General features: G+C 42.9%; 1 protein-coding gene and 1 long non-coding RNA gene across 2 annotated transcripts in view; one reads left to right on the forward strand and one right to left on the reverse strand.

The window, feature by feature from the left end:
- LOC147753341 (uncharacterized) overlaps positions 1–18,282 on the forward strand; it is a 25,621-nt gene extending 7,339 nt beyond the window's left edge. The window contains exon 4 of the long non-coding RNA XR_015311469.1: positions 15,830–18,282. This is a non-coding gene — a long non-coding RNA (uncharacterized LOC147753341). The remainder of the gene's footprint in view (positions 1–15,829) is intronic.
- how (protein held out wings) overlaps positions 1–19,238 on the reverse strand; it is a gene marked incomplete at its 3' end in the record, with an annotated part of 96,009 nt that overhangs the window by 41,777 nt on the left and 34,994 nt on the right.

Genomic DNA, 19,238 nt, shown 5'->3' on the forward strand with positions numbered 1-19,238 from the left:
ACATACACACATATACATACACACACACATACACACATATACATACACACACATACATACACACACACATACACACATATACATACACACACACATACACACACACATATACATACACAGACACATACACACTAACACACACACACACACACTAACACACACACACACACACTAACACACACACACACACACTCACACACACACACACACACACACACACACACACACACTAACACACACTAACACACACACACACACTCTCACACACACACACACACACACACGCTGAGTTATCGTTCGTTTTGGAAAAAAAAGTTGGTCAGCCCTGAAAGCGCTTGACTTCGACTAGCAAACAATAAGAAATAGTATTTGCGTGTCGAAGTAGTGATGACCGCTAGTGATGACTTCGAAATATTCATATATCTCAGGTAATATAAGTCACGTTAATTTGGCGTTGGTGTCATCTTTAAGCTGATATTTGTCAGTAGCAGCTGTGGTAACACTGCTCAGATCCACGATGTGGCATTTTAAATATAAGCAAACATTTTCTATATTATACAATTTTATTACGACAAGGGCACAGGTCCATAAAACAAATCTGAGTTGTTTATAGTCAATATGCATTATCGGACGAGGCGGCCTAAAGATGGTTCTCTCGGTTTCATTCTAAAAATTTCGATGTAGAAGATACCCCTCGTAGTGATAGACCAGTTACGCAGACAGCTGATGAAACGATTGCACAAGTTGAGTGGCCATAATGTTGCCAAGGGACTGAACACCCACTATCAAACAGCTTTAGACCATCTGAAGGAAACTGGCTACAAAAAAGAAAGGAGAAAAAAGACACGCTTCGGTATTGCACAAACTCAGCTAAAACGATTTACCCGATCGTATTTCCGTCTGCGAAACTCTACAGAAAATCGAGCCATTTTTAAAGCTATTGATCATGGGTGATGAAAAATAGATCACATACAACAACAATATGCAAATAATAAAATGCAAAAAATTGTGTGCTTCACAATATATGGCAAAACCCAGACTGACGCGAAAGATGGTCATGTTGCCTGTTCGGTGAAATTAAAGGAATCGTGCATTAGAAGCTGCTGCTTCTGCTGCCGCCGCCTCGCAAAAGACCTCTACTGTCAACAACTAATAAGATTACTACAAGTGGTTGAAGAAAATCGACCAGAACTATTGAATTTAAGGGGCGTCGTTTTCCGCCATGACCAAATCGCCAGATTACATACATTTTTTAGCTAACCGGCAAAAGTTGAGAGAACTTAAATACGAAATTTCAATGCACCTGTTGTGTAGTGCGGATTTTGCGTCACTGGACTGCCATCTGTCCTAGCCCCTACAAAACTCCTTTGATATAGTTTCAATGACGGCATATTTTTTTGAGTCCTGAAAAAGATCATTGGTCGCAATTTGCCGCGCAGAAACAGCAATGGGAATGGCAGAAAGTCATGGATCAACATGGCGCATATTAAATTTACTAATATCATTGTAGAAGATGTATTTGCTTCAGTTTGGCTTAAAAACGCTTGGCAGTTCAATATGACTAACCACGTTACTGCTGTTTGATCATTGAGTGCCCTTATCACAGTACATGTGATTACATGGATTAACGTACATAGATCAATAATGGTAATCGATATCATCTGTGTAAAACGGTTATCGCTTAAATACTCTTTAGGAGTATTTAAGCGATAACCGTGCTATTCAAGCGTACGTATACAACTGCTTTTTGCTTTGGAGTCTTTACTGCTAACACAACAAACGGCAAATAAGGTGAAAGGCAATGTGCGGACAACAGTTATCGAAGGCCCTCTTTGGCGTTCGCCAGTTCTCAGGCTATGGCTGGCCTTTTTATTGTCGTGATGCCTATAGATGTCCGCATGTCATATTATTCGTTTGCTTTTTGCCATCTCTCGCGCAGAGACCTAATGCTGCCACTGTCGAAGTGTAGCTACGGGCTGGCATACGCCGTGGGTTACGCAGCTAGCCCAACTTCGAAACGGAACGGAAAACGAGCCCTAAAGCTAGCCAATTACAGATTGACAACTATCTCTTCGAATCACAGTTTATATATTGTGCACTTTTAGACATGCGCCTGTTAACCCATGCGCTTGCCTCTCGTCAAAAATACCACCATCCCCGACAATGACCACCTGTACAACTATATGCATAGCTACTAGTTGTTTATTGCTATTTCTTTGGCGGCAAGAATAATAGCAAAAACACTATCACCGTAATACTATTATTTTATTTATATATATAGCCATTGGAGATGTTACCTCATTGACTGACCAAGCGAGTAAGCGTAGTTCAAAGATGAAATTGTGACCTCTCCTTCATTCTATGCAGCCGCTTCCGCCGATGTTATCGCTTGCGCCGTCAGGTGCGACGACAGCTAACCATTCTGAATACAGCCATTCAAGGATCAGTCAATGTCAGCTGACAGCATCCAGGTGAAGTATGTATTGGTCATCGGCTGTTAATATTTCCCATACATACACTAGTGAATAGATTCAAGGGGAAACAATAAGTGCTCTTAGAAATAACACGATTGCCAAATGCCCTTTAAAAGTATAGGAAGCAACAAGTTCAATCTGTTTCATCATCGAGGGCGGCGGTGTATCCAGGTCGAGGCCCAACTAGTTCCTTTTTGTCGGGTCGGCAAATTCCAACTGCGCTAAAGAGAAACGGAAAAGGTTGGATCGCCTGTGTAACAGTATTGAAGGCGGGCAGGGGCACAAAAGGCCATCTATTGCGGGCTGCCTGCGGGGAAATACATACGTGATCAGTAAGCGGCTGTGGAGATCCTATTATTGGTTTTATAAACTGTGACAAACCACTAACACGCCCAGAATACGAAACTTCCTATAATGCTGGCAACAACAACGCACTAGGCGAGGTAAACTCATGCTCACGTCAGAACAATTATACGTCTTATCGTATGGGTATGATCAGGTATATCATATATGGCCCGACAGTGACTGACCGACGAAATCAGGAAGAAGCTCGCCTCAATTAGTCAGTGATTCAATGGGGAGGCTGGTTATGGGCCTCGTGCTATGTCTATGTGTGAAGCATGTCTATATATACTTCAACTAAATGTTGGTAGTAATTTATGGCAGGTATGGTAATACCGGCATCAGATCGTCAACCACACGATTGAGAACTTATTTCATATACAGTAAAAATAAGATTCTGCTTTGCATAACAGGGAATAATGGGGCGTTATTTCTTTTAAATTAGGCAACCTGCGCTAGAGCTGGTGTTGAGGCATATGCATGTTATTCCGTAAAGCCCATATTAATGACTGGATCTATAGGTAAAGCTTAGCGTAGACAACTTTTGTGGAAGCTCGCTGAAACACAGTGAAAACGTTTATTGAGTATCGAACAATTCATTCAATGATAACTAACAACTTCCTAGTCCCACAATCGCGTCGTAGTAACAACAACAACAACAACAAAGACTTTAGTAACGAATAAACACGCAAGTAAACAAGCAGACGAGTAACCTCCTATCGCATTGCCGCCCAGTGAAATGTACAAGCGCTTGCATTCCGCGATACCAAATTCGCTGCTTCTAAAAGCTGTGATTTCGACTGTTGAATGGGTGAATCCCCGTTTTCCGGCATCAGTATAGCCCGCCATCTCGTTCTACTACAGCTTCGTCTATACGCGTCGCGATGGCGTAATGATACGATCATATGCGACGCTTGGACGTCGTCCTAGTCAACGACTCATTAATCGACCGATTCCCGACTGCTGCATCACTTAATGAATAATAGATGGCATCGAGTGACGCACATTTGCATCCACTCGTAACTTTGTCGTCGTCTGCAAATATTGCTACACCCGTCGTGTGCAACAATCACAGAAACATGTCGTCACAGGGCCACGCGGTGTATGAACAATGACTTGGCTAGAGACCGAAAGCTCATCAACAGGCGCTCTATACGAACGTTGACGACGACGACGACGACGACGACAACAACAGAAAAGGGTAACGACAAAGGCTGTGACAGTTACATCGGCATGATAACACACACAGAGAGCATGAACATCGACATGGAGTCCTTGCACAGAAGGACGCATAGAGGAATATCAGGGAGAATATAGCCGCCCACTAGCAGCAATGTAACAGTTTATTAAGGACACAATAGAAAACAATAAATCAACTATTGGTAATTGCGCACCATCTACGCCTCATAGTAACGTTGGTCTGAGTGATGATGATGATGTTATTATTGTTAACACTCGAGCTACTGACAAGCGTAATAAACTTCAATATCTGATAATGCTATTCGGTCGTTCGTCTGTCTCGTTGGTAAGAGTAACAGTGCACAGCCCAACGATAATATATAATTGTAGTTTGTTATTTCATCGTTTCATAGTTACGTTCCCAATGATTATCGTCCAATAAAAATAACGTTTCCTTTTTATAGAGAAAAAATATAACTACTCCATTTGCTCATGATTGAAAATGTGCTATTATCTTTGAATCGGTATTAAAATTTCAAATGACAGCAAACGTATAATAAGCTATGCGTACAGAAAGTACAAATAACGAAGGCTGATTCTCCTCAGGTCCCCTGACCTCACTTTTAGGCCCCTGGAAGAATCTTTACAAGCGTACATTTTCCGATTTGCAATTGCTTGGATCGAGAGCGTCCTGACGTACGTCAATGTTTCTTCAGCCAGTGCCAGCTCAGCTAGTCTGTACTGTGTTTCACTCGTCGACTTACTGCGAATCACCTATTTGACGTCTAGTTTGATGTTTCCACCGCTTTGCTCAGTAATCCAGCATCTGCAGCATTAGCAGATCGTTAGACTTGGTTTGTTAGAATGTTTAATCTAACCAATCACCGATCTCGTGCTAGCGAGCTTATACACGCGTCTGCGTTGAGGATGAGCTCGTCGCAAATCATAAAACAATAGAAATGGACAGATGAATAGACCGGGCCAGATTTGCAAAAAAGATGCCGCCCCGCTAAAACCCGCTCCGGCTACAGCCATGGTGGAAACCGACGCATCAACTCTTAAAGCACTTTGCCTGCCGAACATCTACCAAACCGGTATTCGAAACTATCCATCGCGCTAAGTGCTTATCTCATGAATTTTGCCAACAGCATCTCGCGACGTCTCCGCTTGATCGGCTAATGCAAATTTGTAAACGCGTGAGATTTGCACTTGTGGCGCCTGATCGACTGTCCTTCGCCCCTCTTGTTGATCCATGCATACCAACTGGCTCGAATACGAGCAGGTATCCATGCATTGAAGTTCAGACGCATACACACGCGTACATGGGCTGAAGAACCATTAGCTTTTACAGGCTGGTCAAACCCACTCCGTGCCGTTTTTCGACAGGGTTCTAACGACGACGACGCCGACGACGACGACGACGACGACGATGATGCTGTAGTGAAGTGCCGCCTGCCAGCTCAGCAGCTGAACAATGAACAGAGACTCAATCTGCAGAGCGAACATTTTGATAAGTCAACTGCTCGACGCGCAGTTGCAGTTTCCTCTCACCTCCGCCTGCTATACGGGCCGTCGTGCGCTAGAATTTTGGTAACCACAGCGGCGGTCGATCGATCGTCATGGCCGGTCTAAATGGGACTTGTCGAGGGTTTACTCCGTGAGCCTGTGCACAACAATCAATACTTACTAAAATCATCAAGCGGAATTGTCAAAAATGGAAAAAGATCCTACTTTGTTACTTTGCTACTACCAGACAGTAGATGCGCGCTGCAGACCTGAAAGTCCCGGAAGAAATTTACGATGCTAGCCCAATCCTGCTTTTAGGATGAATGGAAATCTGAAACAGCCTGAAACAACGTAGATCGCAAACACATTCGACCCATCCACGCTTTGCCAAAGCAAATTCAGTATGGCCACCACAGAGTACTTAGTCGAATGGATGATAGAGGCATTTATGGCACAACTTACGAGTATTAATTAGAATCGATTCACTGATATAACATTTTTTTTTTTACTAAACGAACATACAAAATTTTTTGAAGCTCGATCCCGTTCAGATTCTCACTGGAGCCGGTTTTAACTGATCCTGCTAATCCTTCGTTGGTCAGTGGTACAAAATAGTAATGATTCGAGACGACGACGACGACTCAAAAATGTTCACATAGCTACTTTCTTTTCAAGTTTTACCGTTAAACATACGGACTTGCCAATTTTATGAGGCATTGCATCCATATTCCCCAACGCCTGTTAAGCTCCTACCATCTTTTCAGTCGTATATCCCTACGAACGGAATAAACAAGAAAGCTCTAAACAGAAGTGCAGCACCTCTTAGCAACGTTGCTCCACAAGACGTTAGAGGTGGGGCGTTTAACTGAAATTTGCGTATTGATGTGTATTTGTTTACTGGCTTCTCATTATGGTTGCCACACCGCCCGCATCATCGTATCGTGACACTATGTCACGTAACGGCGGATCCCAAAGGGCAACGTGCAACGAGAAAATCGTGCCTATTAGCATAGAAGCGAAGATAAGCCGATTAGAAGTATGCAAATGACACCGAGTCACCTAAAACACCGTCAGTCCGACGAACAGTAACTATATAAAACCGCTACGATTCTGAATCTCTATTAACTACTTTCTATCGTTTTTATTGCGGAATTGACGTTAGCGGCTGCGGTAGCCGTGCACGCTGCAAGACCGATTGCGGCGGCGTTCGTAGCTGTGAAGATGGTGAAATCTTCAGTATTCATTTGAAAACGTGCACAGATAGGTTAACCACGCTACCAACAATCGGCCGACTCCGTACGAAACTATGAGTAACAACAGCTACAGCTACAGTTACAGTTCACACGGTTAGCTTGCACATACACAAGTATAAACAGACGCCCATTAACCAATAGATAACACGCTCGTATACCTATATATATTTGCGAGGTAATTGCCAATATAATGACAGCGGTATGGTAGCAATTATAGGACTAGTGGCGGATGAAAACATTTTATCTTCAACAACAATAACAAAGGCTTGCCTTATCATGTACACATCACATTTGCCGACGTCTAAGCAGACGAACTTCGAACGAAGTAAGATATATACGACAACAGCAGCGGAACAGAAAAAGATGACAGGGACAAAGGGAGAGCTGACGATATTACCGCGGAAAAAAAATACCGGGCAGTAGCGATTGGTCAATGTGCGATATGATGCACAGGTTTGGCGATGGCGCCCGTATAAACTGTCAACCATTTTAGGCATTTGTTTGTCATCCACTTCTGATAAGGTATTATTATGTGATATAGCATGATATCTATTATCGATTACAGAACCTACTGAGGGTTGTCTTCGTCAAGCTTATAGTAAAACGTATTAGCGCATAGTTCGAGATGTTTTTTATTTTAGTATTTTAGTATTAGTTGGATTGGATTTCGTTTATATGATCTAGTTTGTGAAATAGGCCAGTTAATAAAGCTCTCCCATGTAAACGCAGGCTTCTTTCTTATATATATGGTTTGACGAGATAACTGATGATACCCTTAAGGTCTCCACATTCAATGTCTTCTCGTGTTAACAGGGTTACAAATGTGCCTAGGCAATCTCGCAGCAAGCACTAAACAGTGTTTACGAAGAGACCTTTTATTCGATTCATATTTTCCAAGACTTGGCAAGCAGAGCTGTCTTGACACCATGCTAAGGCGAAAATTTGTTTGTGATAGGTAAAGCCTAACATTGTTGTGGGTTAAGCAAAAACAACTTGTTGTAAGTACGTGCCCTTATCCTGATTTTGTTGAGTTGCGATTTTCTACTATCTTAGCACAACATTAAGAAAGCTTGGCGAAGATAATCGACATCTGCTGCTGTCATGCGCAGATCATCTGCGTGTGCGAATACTTTAAATCAAATATAATTATGGGTTACTTACAAAGACGAGAAATGCTAGAGGATAGCCTTAAATTAAGAGTTCTTGATGCTCGTCGAATTGATGGCCTTCGTGTCGGACTATCTGTTTCGCGTGTTACGATACGAAAACCACTGCGACCGCTATCTCCCAATGAATTTCTGAATTCAGATTTTGTTGGATCATTGATTGATGTATGGTTAAAGTATTTAAGCGCCTCGGTTAGGGTCATGCCTCCATCTCCTGGGTGTGCGCGACCGTTCAAAGCTCCATGTAATACATGATAATAGCCTTATGCAGTAACAAAAAGATCACACTTTTTCTGATATAATGGCAATGTTTGTGCTACGAATAACACCATACGTTCCTCAAAAATTCTCAGTGTATTTACGCGTCTCTAGAGCGACCGAACTCTATCGCAAATTTGCATCGATTGTAATGGCGGTACTTCACCACGCCGTGGTCCTGTTCATGGTGCGAATACCTGCATATTCTTGATCAGTTTCTGTCCTGCTATTTCTGCGAAAAATGCCTGTCAACATGGCGACTTGGTATTGATCTAATTGGTATATCTGCTTTTTTCATGCTAAGCTGTACAAATATGCCCTTCCACATCTTAATATTTGGTACCCATATTATCGTCTTTGTAGACATATTTCAGTTATCAAGATCATGATTTGTGCTGATACTAGCTCCATTCAGTTTTTTCTGGTCTGATTGTTTACATCATCTAGTTCAATTAGACACTTGTGAATGTGCTTGTCCCTTGAACGATAATCCTTGATGATGTAGAGTAGAATAGGACAAATAGCTAGGTACCTCGAGCAGAAACATAACAATAGATAGTTGAAGCGCGTAAAGATAAAAATATCTGCAATACCATTTTTGCCTGCGTCGTCTCGTCACTCAACTTCTTAACGTGATCAGCACAAATGGTAGTTGTATATAGATGAATGAAAATATGGGGGCGGTAAGGTATTTCTATATTCTACACATATATTCATGACGGCAAAAACGACGGTGTGCGTGAACAAGTTCATCAATTTTTAGACAGAGTTCGACGTCTGTACATATGGTGCGTCATTGTTATGTTTGCTAGTTTACGGGTTCCAGTCACCTTGATGGACAGTGGTAACGTTATTACAACGGAACCCACGATGACACCTATTGTTGCAGCCAGTAGCCACTGTGACCAACGAATCCCACCCAGAGACCCCTCGTCTCACATTTGGTATTATCATATCTAGCAGTCACTCAGCCTGCAGCTTCGTGCTACGGTCGTCGCCGCTGCCGTCATGTTTCCAACGCCAGTGGCACCGGATCATATCAACATATACTAAGCAGTGTTATACTATGCCCGCGCAGGTATTGCAGTTAAGGAACGTTGTCCTTCACGCCCAGATTTCTGCAGGATCGGCATCTGTGGGTTGTTGTTGTGTGCGTGTACCTTGTTGCCACTGCAGAGTTGGCTACTTCTGCGTCGCTCATTGCTGACCGTTCGCTTACTCAAACGATAGCACATTACATAAGTCGAGCTTATTCGATCGATGTTAGCTTGTTTTCTTTCTTCGTCTTTTTATAGCTTTTACCTGTTTCAAAAGTTGTTCCACCTCATTTATGCATCATTGCCCTTCCATAATATTCAAGCACTTTTTACATACGCGTAAAAAAAAAAGGAGACTTCTTTCGTCGGCAATATATTGTTTTTTTTGCTGCCGCGGCCGCCTATATATATGGCGTTAGTTATTGGTTGTTTATGTGGCAGGCTGATGGCCTGTCCATCCGCCAGCTTGCACACTGATCATAGAGCTGCTGTTGTCAACGTGACAGTCCCAATGATGGACCTTTTAATTACGACGACACCGATGCCGCTGATAGAGATGCTGTTAGTTTGGATGATGACGAGTTTGGATGAATGTAGTTTTGAGCAGTTACGTCGCCGCTAAGGAATCGATGCGCTGTTCGGTGCCAATAGTAGCTAACACGACGGTTTTGCCTATGCTGCTTCAGGGGGTCGAACTACTGGGTCCTACTAGCCAGGACGCCGACATGATTGTTGTTAGCATGTGCTCCGTGCTTCTCTCACTTAGACGAGGAGTGACGCTCGCCGCAAATGAATGTCAAAAAGAAGAAGCGAGCGATAGAGATTTACAAAAAAAGCCAATTTGTGCTATTTTTTTGTGGAATTCGTCGGTTGCTTCTCGCAGCATTACCACCTCGTGTGGTGGGTGACAAGGGCTACATCAGTGCGACTGTGGAAGACGCACCTACACGCACACGAACCTTTTTTTCCTCCATAGAGCGTTTCGTTATGTAAATATCAATCTATCTGCAACGACCATGGCCATAATGGCAACCCAGCACACTACTAAATGGTTGCATGCAGCGAAGACGAGCTGCAGTGGCACGACGAGAAAGAAATAGCGACTTCAGTAGCATGACTCTCTGAGGTAGAGTGATAATAAGAGAGAGAGAGAGGACAATATATCGTTTCGTTGAGTTTCGGTTAGCTTTTTTTCGGCGATAAGGCAGCGAAATGTAACGCTCCAATGACGACATATCTAAATGGTAGCCAAAAACAACCACGTTAATTATAATATTTCGGCTAGATTGAAACAGCTAAGAGCTTCATGCGTCACTCACCCACCAAACTTCAGTGGACATACGGAAACCTAAAAAATCATGGCTGATTTTCGGCCACAAGGATTGGCACCGCTGTTTAATATTGCGTCCAGAATCAGTCCGTCAGAGTTTCCGTCAGGGTTAACCTGGAGTGATTTAGCAAAAGAGGATCTACTTTACATAGCATCTATGATTATTACATGGCAGATTATTTTGTCATCGATTGACAAAGTAATTCCGACTCACGATTCATGAAAACCAGCACAACAATAACAAACAAACTTTTAAAGGCAGCACTTAGTTAATCTAGTACATATAATAATACCACCATTTTCGTCATCATCACTTGTTAAGTAAGAATTAGGCCAAAATACTATGCCTCTAGCGTTGTTATAGGACACTGCATACAGGCACCATATTCGATAAGATCACTGATGATGACATACTGTTAAGGTTACCATCTGCACCTAAAATTCCTCCATATTTCCTATTAAGCGACTTGATCAGATGTTGATGGTCTCTCAAAATACCACATTAAAAATTCATCTCTCTTATCAAGTAGCAAAAAAGAACATAATTGTGTTTTTTCCTCATTTCTCCCCTGTGTTTCTTCACTTTCGTTTGAGCTCAATGTTCGTGACAAACCGTTTGACAGACGAAACCTCTAGAATTTGTAGAACAGATTTTTGTTGCTTAAAGCAACAGTCTATATGAAGGGTGTTCGTGCGGAAGGCTTTAAGTCGTCCGTTGCCTAAAGCTAACTATACTAGACAAGCATTATTTTGACGTTCATTTTAACTTATGCTTCTACCGCAGAAACTTGAAGGGTCGCATTGGAACTAGGATAGCAGTTCTATTATAGCACGAAGCAAATTAATTACCGCTATGACTTATTCTATCATGAAAAAAAGCGGTTTTTTATTTTAACCAAAGTGGACCTAGGCCCGTTCGCGCGGAAAGCCTTCATGTGTACTTCAATAACTCACACTTTTCTCTTCCTTGTTGAAATCCTCACTTGTTCGGTCTTCTATTGTTGTTAACGCTACTACGCTGTGAATTAAGGTAAAACAAATTTAAGCCCAACGAAGGTAATTTACTCGGCTCGGGTATTACTTCCTCGGGCACTTGCCTGCTTCTTTACTGTCGACAGCGTTGATATGCTTCTGTTCCTTATTATTTGAAGTCTAGGGACAGTTCTAACTTAGAGTAGCTGCTAGCCTTAGTCGTTTTTTACGCCCTTCAACAGCAGCGAAGTTGAGCTCGACAGAATTCACCGCTTGCACAATAACAGCATCTTGGCTACTGGTAGGATGTTATCTTGAAAAGTTTCGGTCGCGGAAGCATCATTTATATTAGCTAGCCATATGTTATTTCAGCAATACTATTTAAGCTTTGCTCGTAGGCAGCGTTCCTTGTCCGGTTAGCGCTCGGTATCTATATCTGTGCGAGTGCTTTTTGTCGGTTTTTTCGATGTTTCTGTTGTGAACATGCTATCGTTCGCTGTCAGCTGGATTCAGATGACTGTGCCGACGGTGACTTTTGCATGCTGCCATGAGCCAGAAGGCAGACCAAACCGTCGGGGAATCATGAACTCGACTAAGACTGCTAGAAGTGTGCCTGGCTTAGCGGTGATTTCGATAAATCTTTTTACTTTTTACTAGTATTTGTCCAACAATATAGGCGACTTCAATTTATCTTTCGGCTATCGTTAGTCGAGCGAACGTTTTTTTCTGTTTACCGTTCGAAGTGGCATAAAGGAGATACAAAAGTATCCGATACGGTGGCTTGCTTGTGCTTAACTTGCGCTCAATTTTTTGCGGTCAGAATTTTTTTTCGTTGTATTTCGTGTTTTTTTTTCGACAATAAATAGCCATGTTGTTCTTACATTTTTTGTTGGAATTGCGGCTGTTGCTGGTGCCGTTGTTGTGATTATCTACCTCAATGAACACACACGGAATGGATACTGTAAACTACCTTGTAAAAAAGAAGTATGAAGGCAATAAGATGATACAGTCATTTAAATATGAAGATAAATGCGATTGTTGCTTTTGTTGTTATTATCAGTTATTTTATTATCGCTGCCGACCACCACGTTATTGAAATTAAATAGCTAAAAAACAATTTTTTTTTTTAATATTATATAAAAACCACAGTGCCGGTTATATAAGTATATAGTTATACGTATAAGTGAATAGTTGTGCCTGAAATTTGTATATGTGCAGCATTCGTTAAAGACTCACTATCTATTGTTATATGGATATAATAAAACAATAAATAATCGATCTCCTATCGTCACAGGCCCTTGTTAGCAACTTCACAGGCGCCAGCCATATTGCTATACCCATATGCTCAGAGAGACGCTCACTTGCATGGTAAATCTCATCAATATCTAGAAAACGAGCGGTGAGAAATGTTACGAGCGCGTTGAACCACTTGTTAACACTGTTCTAATAGTCGTTACCATTACGGCTTACGGCGGCGAATCGCGATCGCCACCTACACGCAAAAACGAGAGTTGTTTGCGAGAGACGTCTCGTATCGTTTTCGGGAGTTAGTTCATTTTTTTTTCTCATTGGTGTTGGCGCTGTTATCAGTTTGAGTCTGGTTTTGCTGCCGCAGTTGTGTGCTCTCTCGGTGTCGCTGTTGTCGAGAGCCGTTCACGGGCGAGCGAGCGAGCGCCACCATCGTCGACGTAAGCGCGGACTCGGATATGACGAGCCGCTCAACATCATCGTGGATCGGACGAATAAACATATACCCAACTATTACACTAACGCTTTCAAAGCGATACTGGTAGTGCGTTCATTAAGGAGACTCGGCATCGACTCTCATTACGAATAGCCACCAATGCTGCTACCGCTACTGACCGACCGTTACCGCCGCTGTCTACGAAGATCATCGTCGTCGCCATTATCGAAACAACTGTCTGTGCCGTTAACATTCTCCTTGTAATCGCCTTTCACGCCGTGCGATTGTAGAAAATGGTCGCCATTCAGTAGCGCTTAACGGATCATATAATAGTTATTTCAAAATGAAACGCCCCACATTCTGTCTGATTAACCCCCAACCGACGGCAAAAATCAATGGGATGGAAATTTACTCCCATAATCTGACTGTCGGCCTATTCAAAGGGGTTTTGGCCAGTGTTTGCTGTCTTCCTGATAGGCTAAGGTAACTGTAACGGAAAAATGACTGACAGACACGAATGGGAAACTGGAGGAGGAAAGGAAGATATTTATTTGATTTGACTTCACTTGTCATCATTTTGTTTAATTGGACCAGTGTTACAGGAGCCCAGTTTAGTAACACATGGCATGCATTTTACAACGACGATGATTCAGCTATGCGCATGAGATTTGTATGCGTGCATGAACGTGTTTTTGCATTCTCTGAAGATGCGGGAAAATGATGGGACTCCTCTCCCAAGACGCGAAGCACCAGCGCCAGCAGCAGCAGCGAAGGCATAGCAAGCGGTTGGTATTTCTGTATAGAGCTAAAACTAATATATCCACTTTTCCGGATGTTTGACCCGCAGTACGAACCATCGCTACTTATATTGTCCTCCACCATTTGATCGCTTAGTTACCATAATCATGGCCATTTTGATGGTTGCAGCCATCTTTGTTCGCAGATCGTGATTAAGAAAGATCGCAGTCGCACTGGAACAAGGTTTCCGACGCCGTTTATGTAGGCTAATCAACAGGTATAGACGGACACGAACGTATCTTGTGACAGCTTAACCGGCCTGTTTGCTGCCCCCATCTTGACTGAGTTCTTTTTTACTCAATACACCGGTGGCGGCGGTGGCGGCGGCGGCGGCGGCGGCGGCTGCTGCAACGGTCATCCTAACGAAACTGGATCTTCTCCCTTTTTGCGTTTCACCCGCCTTTGTCTTAGCTTCGGGGCCGTTTCTCGTCTCTTGTTAATGGCATCATCGACTTCGACGCCGCCGCCAACTCGACCCTGGTCATCGGCTCCTCTACTTTCGTTAAATTCGTTAATTTTCTAAATTAAATAACGTACTTCGTAATGAGTATCATATTGCCTCGTGATGTTCGCTGTTCCTAGCGACGGCGGTTACCGTCGTTGTCTCGCCTCGCTGTTATACATTGACTTGTCATTTTTGTGCTCTTTGTGCCACTGTGTGCCTTTTTGATTAGTGACGTTTGTCAGGGCCTACTAACCATGCCTACCACCACGAATACAATAATCAAAGTATGTGCAGAGCCATCATCACGGTAAACCGCAGACTTCACTTACCACAATAGCTAGCAACTATTATAGAGAATGAATGGATTGCTGCCGCAATGGTGTTGGCGATCTGAGCATCGGCGAGTCGCTTGAGTTATTAAGGCCAAGCTCAGAGCAGACCAAGCGTGAGCTGTGTCGGTAGGCCGTTCGAAATAATTCCAACAACAACCTTTTAGGGCTTTTGTTGGTGCCATTTCTTTCTACCGTCCTAATGGTAGTCGTAGAGGGAGCGCGTGTGGATAAAAGCGCATTGCGCCATGGCGTATTTTAGATGGCTCAGAGACCTGAGGCACAAATGCAAGCACGTAGAACGAGACCAAGTGGGGTGACTTTGAAGAACCAGCACACGGTACAATTTTACGTATGAAATTAGCTTCGAAGAATTAAGCGATGTTATTGAGTCGCAAAAGAAGAAACCATTGTTTGTCGTTACAAATAAACTGCCACGAGACCCAGTGTGCTAACGATAATGAGACAGATAGCTGTATTCGCCGTAATGATAACAAGATACTAGTTACCGTAGCATATGTTCCTCGATGTATATATCTTCGGATTCAAATGGCTAAGCACCGTGACGTCGACGGAAATCTACGGTTACGCGTTAAGTATTGGTGGTCCGGAGTGGCACAAGACAAAGCAAGAACGGGCTTCGTTTTTCTATGCTATTTAGTTGTTTATACCTTCTTCAATGAAAAAAACACCAGTCAGTGCAGATTATCAAACCACTCAAACAGTAGCATATCTCCATTATTATGTAATGCGTTAGATATGAGCTAATCATCATGTGCCACCTACGAGCACCCCTTTATTGTACCGCTTGAAATACAAGATGAATACCAGAATGAAACGCTAGAAAATTAAATGCGTATGAGTTCGAGTCGACAAAGGTATCAACAAACGATTTGTCCAAAATAATAGTCAGAACCATCAGCTAGAGTGAACTTTTGTATCCAGAACGATAGCTGTACAAGCGACATGACTGTGATAAAAATTCAATAATCTCCATTCGGCAATCATTATTTTTCCCTTAACTGGTTTCAGCACTCTTCTAGCTCCTTCTTACAGGTATCAACTGACCGCTTCGATAAAACCGCTGACCTTCGAAATCTTTCGATGAGCGTACGTCCATCATACAATTGGATGCTTAAAATTTCAATCACCATGACCGCTGATTGTATTTCGGTAGTGTTTACGGTCAGAAAGGCAATGAAGCTAGGCGGGGAATAGGAGCGAGTAAACACGCCGGACGTACTCCGCAAAATGCGTGGACTTGATGAGCACGTTACAGGATAACTGCTTCGTCGTAAGTCTGTCGTTTCAGTATTCCCTGTATTCAGTGTTATTGATTTTTTTTTAGTCAATCATGATTCGTCCATCGATGCGGGCGTGTTTTTGCTTTTGTAATTTTATTGATTAACACTATTACATGACATAAAATGATCGCTGACTTTATAGTATCGTATGAGGTGTCCATAGAAGTGTCAAGAAGATTTTTGGGCATGTACGGACGCAGATAGTTAGGGATGATTTTTACCTGGGTGTGCTTTATGCAATCGGTTCTCAGATGACCCAGCCTTCCTTATCTTGTCCGTTTATTTAACGTGCGCGTAATTTTTTTGTTAATTTTCCCCATACGGCTTTGTAATGCGTGTGGAATACTGCTACTTCAATTAGATCTTCATTTACACGGAGATCTCCTTTCACAAATTAGCCATATGTGGCCACACACACGTCACCTACATATCTGAAACCGTAGACTGCTGGAGTTGAATGCAGAGATTACGCAATTATCTACGAATGTTGCAGGATTTCCACAGCGATACACGGAGAGAACACTTGCACGAAACGAGAGGAGAAAAAGCAGACTGACAGAATGACCCGTAGCAAGGACCACACCGACATTCATCTGGAGTCGAATAAAGATACTGTGTATCATTTATAGAGCGGCCCACAAAGCAGAGCTGTCAGTTGACCGGAGTTAAAATGACGAGTGAACAAAATATTTCAACGGCTCTTCATTTTCCCACTGGGTCTGTCGGGTTCGTATTCAGCTCCCTCCGTTTATTTAATCTCTCCTTCTCAATGTTGGTCTCCCTTCGCCATCGTTTGCCAACTCTCAGAACACATAAATGCTATCATAACCATGATGATTATTACTGCTACAATTATTGAGATTTTTATGCTTTCTATGTTTTAGGCTGATTTTGTGTTTTCGCGTCTATACGCTACTACCGTTCATTTTGAGCTGGGCGTCTGTTGGTAGCTTCGCTATCACGAAGTCGTTTTAGGGGTACCATTGCGCTGACATGAGTTTTTGAGTAGTTTAGGACCGCTGGAGCGTCCGAGAGCCGCCAGCAACACTATCAACATCATCATTAACAAGAAGCGCGATGGTAAGGCAGCGACGATGCGAGACAGATTGATGGTAGACACTGCGAAGAAGCCGCAATATAAGCTATTTGAATGTTTACTCGCTTGGTTCGTTGACGTCCCACGTGTTTTTATGTATACGGCCATTCCGTCCTGTCGGCGACTTTTCCGCCGTATCTGTCCACAGAAAGGTGGTCTCGCCTAACTGGTACCGTGGTGCCTGGTATGCAATACCGTACAAACTTCAATCTTTATTTCGAAATCAATAAAAGGTAGAAATAGTGGCGCGAGCCTACGCATAGGCAGTACGCTAATATTATGGCGGCGTCCAGTTTTGCTGTGAACAATCTGAATCCGGTCTAACAACAATTCACAGAAACTGCAGTCCAATCCAGATCCGACAAATGACCAATTCCGTTGACAGCGAGGCGAAACAGCCAGCTTAAATTGTCCCTTTTGCCGCATATGAACGTCGCCGCTGGTTGCAAAATACAGGCGTCATTGATGCTTATGTTTATGTCTATCGTAAACTGTGTGTATATTCTTTTCCTGCGAAATAACAACAATAACGCAAGAGCCGGCCACAATTGACTAGGTAGAAGATAAAAGCAGTAAAAAAGCAGTTACACCCAACTGGAAACCGCTGTCGTCACCAACAATTTTAATCGTTCGTCTTTTTCTTGTGTCGATCCCATCTTCATGATGGGACGGGAGCAAGAAAATGTCCATACGACTTTTGGTTTTCTTTATGTCTACGCCGTTGTCTCTCAACTCCATGTCCTATTATTGGCCTGCCTGTTTAACCGCCCTCTGATCTGGTTCGTGGCTATCATCGAACTTCAACTCTGCCATATAATCATAGCTATACACAGAACGATTTTATGAGCGCACAAACTCTAAATGAGCTTCGTTGCTTCACCCATTTGGCCAATGGCAAAACGCTGACGTATGCCATACCATCGCCGCCGATGCAGATGAAAAGCACTTCAAATCAAACTCAGGTCGCAACACCCCTAATTGAAGGGCCCCAAGACGAAAACAAGGGACAAGACAGTGCCGGAGACACAATAAGCACTGCATTTAGTGGCTATTGCAGCAATTAGACGCTGGCGAGAATCCCACACTAGAGTAGCAACTACCTCGGAGTGTTCGCAAATAAGATTTATACCTTAAAAACATATCTTCAAAAAACTATTCCCTGTTTCTTCCAGCTACTAGAACCGCTACAAAGTCATCAAGACGAACATCAACTACAGCCCATAAAAAGTCGATCTTTATCGACCACTGTCGCTATTTTTATTGACGCTATTATAGTTTCAAGTAGTTATAGTATTGATGTGGTTGTTGTAAATTTAGGATACATGCAACCAGACAGATTCATGATATAGTATCGCATGAGAAATATCGCTCTCTACAGCGGCCATCCGACATCTAATGCTTCCCAATGTAAAAATTTCCTGATCCGTCAAAGATAGTGATAACAGCAATAACAATCAACTCTCACCAATGACCATGCCGAAACGTGCTCGCCTTCCAACCCCATTATCGTTCCCGAATCTTCACCGTCCATAGGCTTACGAGATCATACAGCACGTTCGGCTAATCCAATAACTGTGCTCTACCAGCAATGTCGGAATTTTCTTAATCAACCCAAACTAAGCTACCGACAGAACATCTGCCCTGGACAAACAGAGCATAGATAGTCTTGTTTACTGCTTTGGGACAAATGGACAAGGGAAGATGAGGACGCGCATGGAAAACGCAGCGTTCGCTTTCAATGAAATCATTGATAGAATCTACGCTCTACAACGGCAACCATCGTGTCATCGTGGGACACATTTTGTATTGCACTGTAAACGAGTACACGCTCGTAAACCGCGTTCCGCTAACGATTATCGCGACTCAGGGGCATCCCTAAAAGAATTTGGGAGCCACTGCTTGGTACGTTGTACTAATGGCAGGCAGGCAAACTGAACGAATAGACGAAATAGACGTCACCGGCCGTTTTTCATGCCATCCATCATCTGTATGTCTGGCTGTCTATATCCCCGATCGGGAGTTTACTTCACGTGTGCACAGATGCTGTTATCGTTGTTAAAGCGTG

The sequence above is a fragment of the Varroa jacobsoni genome, unplaced genomic scaffold (genome assembly GCF_002532875.2).
Source record: "Varroa jacobsoni isolate VJ856 unplaced genomic scaffold, vjacob_1.0 scaffold_549, whole genome shotgun sequence".
NCBI lineage: Eukaryota > Metazoa > Arthropoda > Arachnida > Mesostigmata > Varroidae > Varroa > Varroa jacobsoni.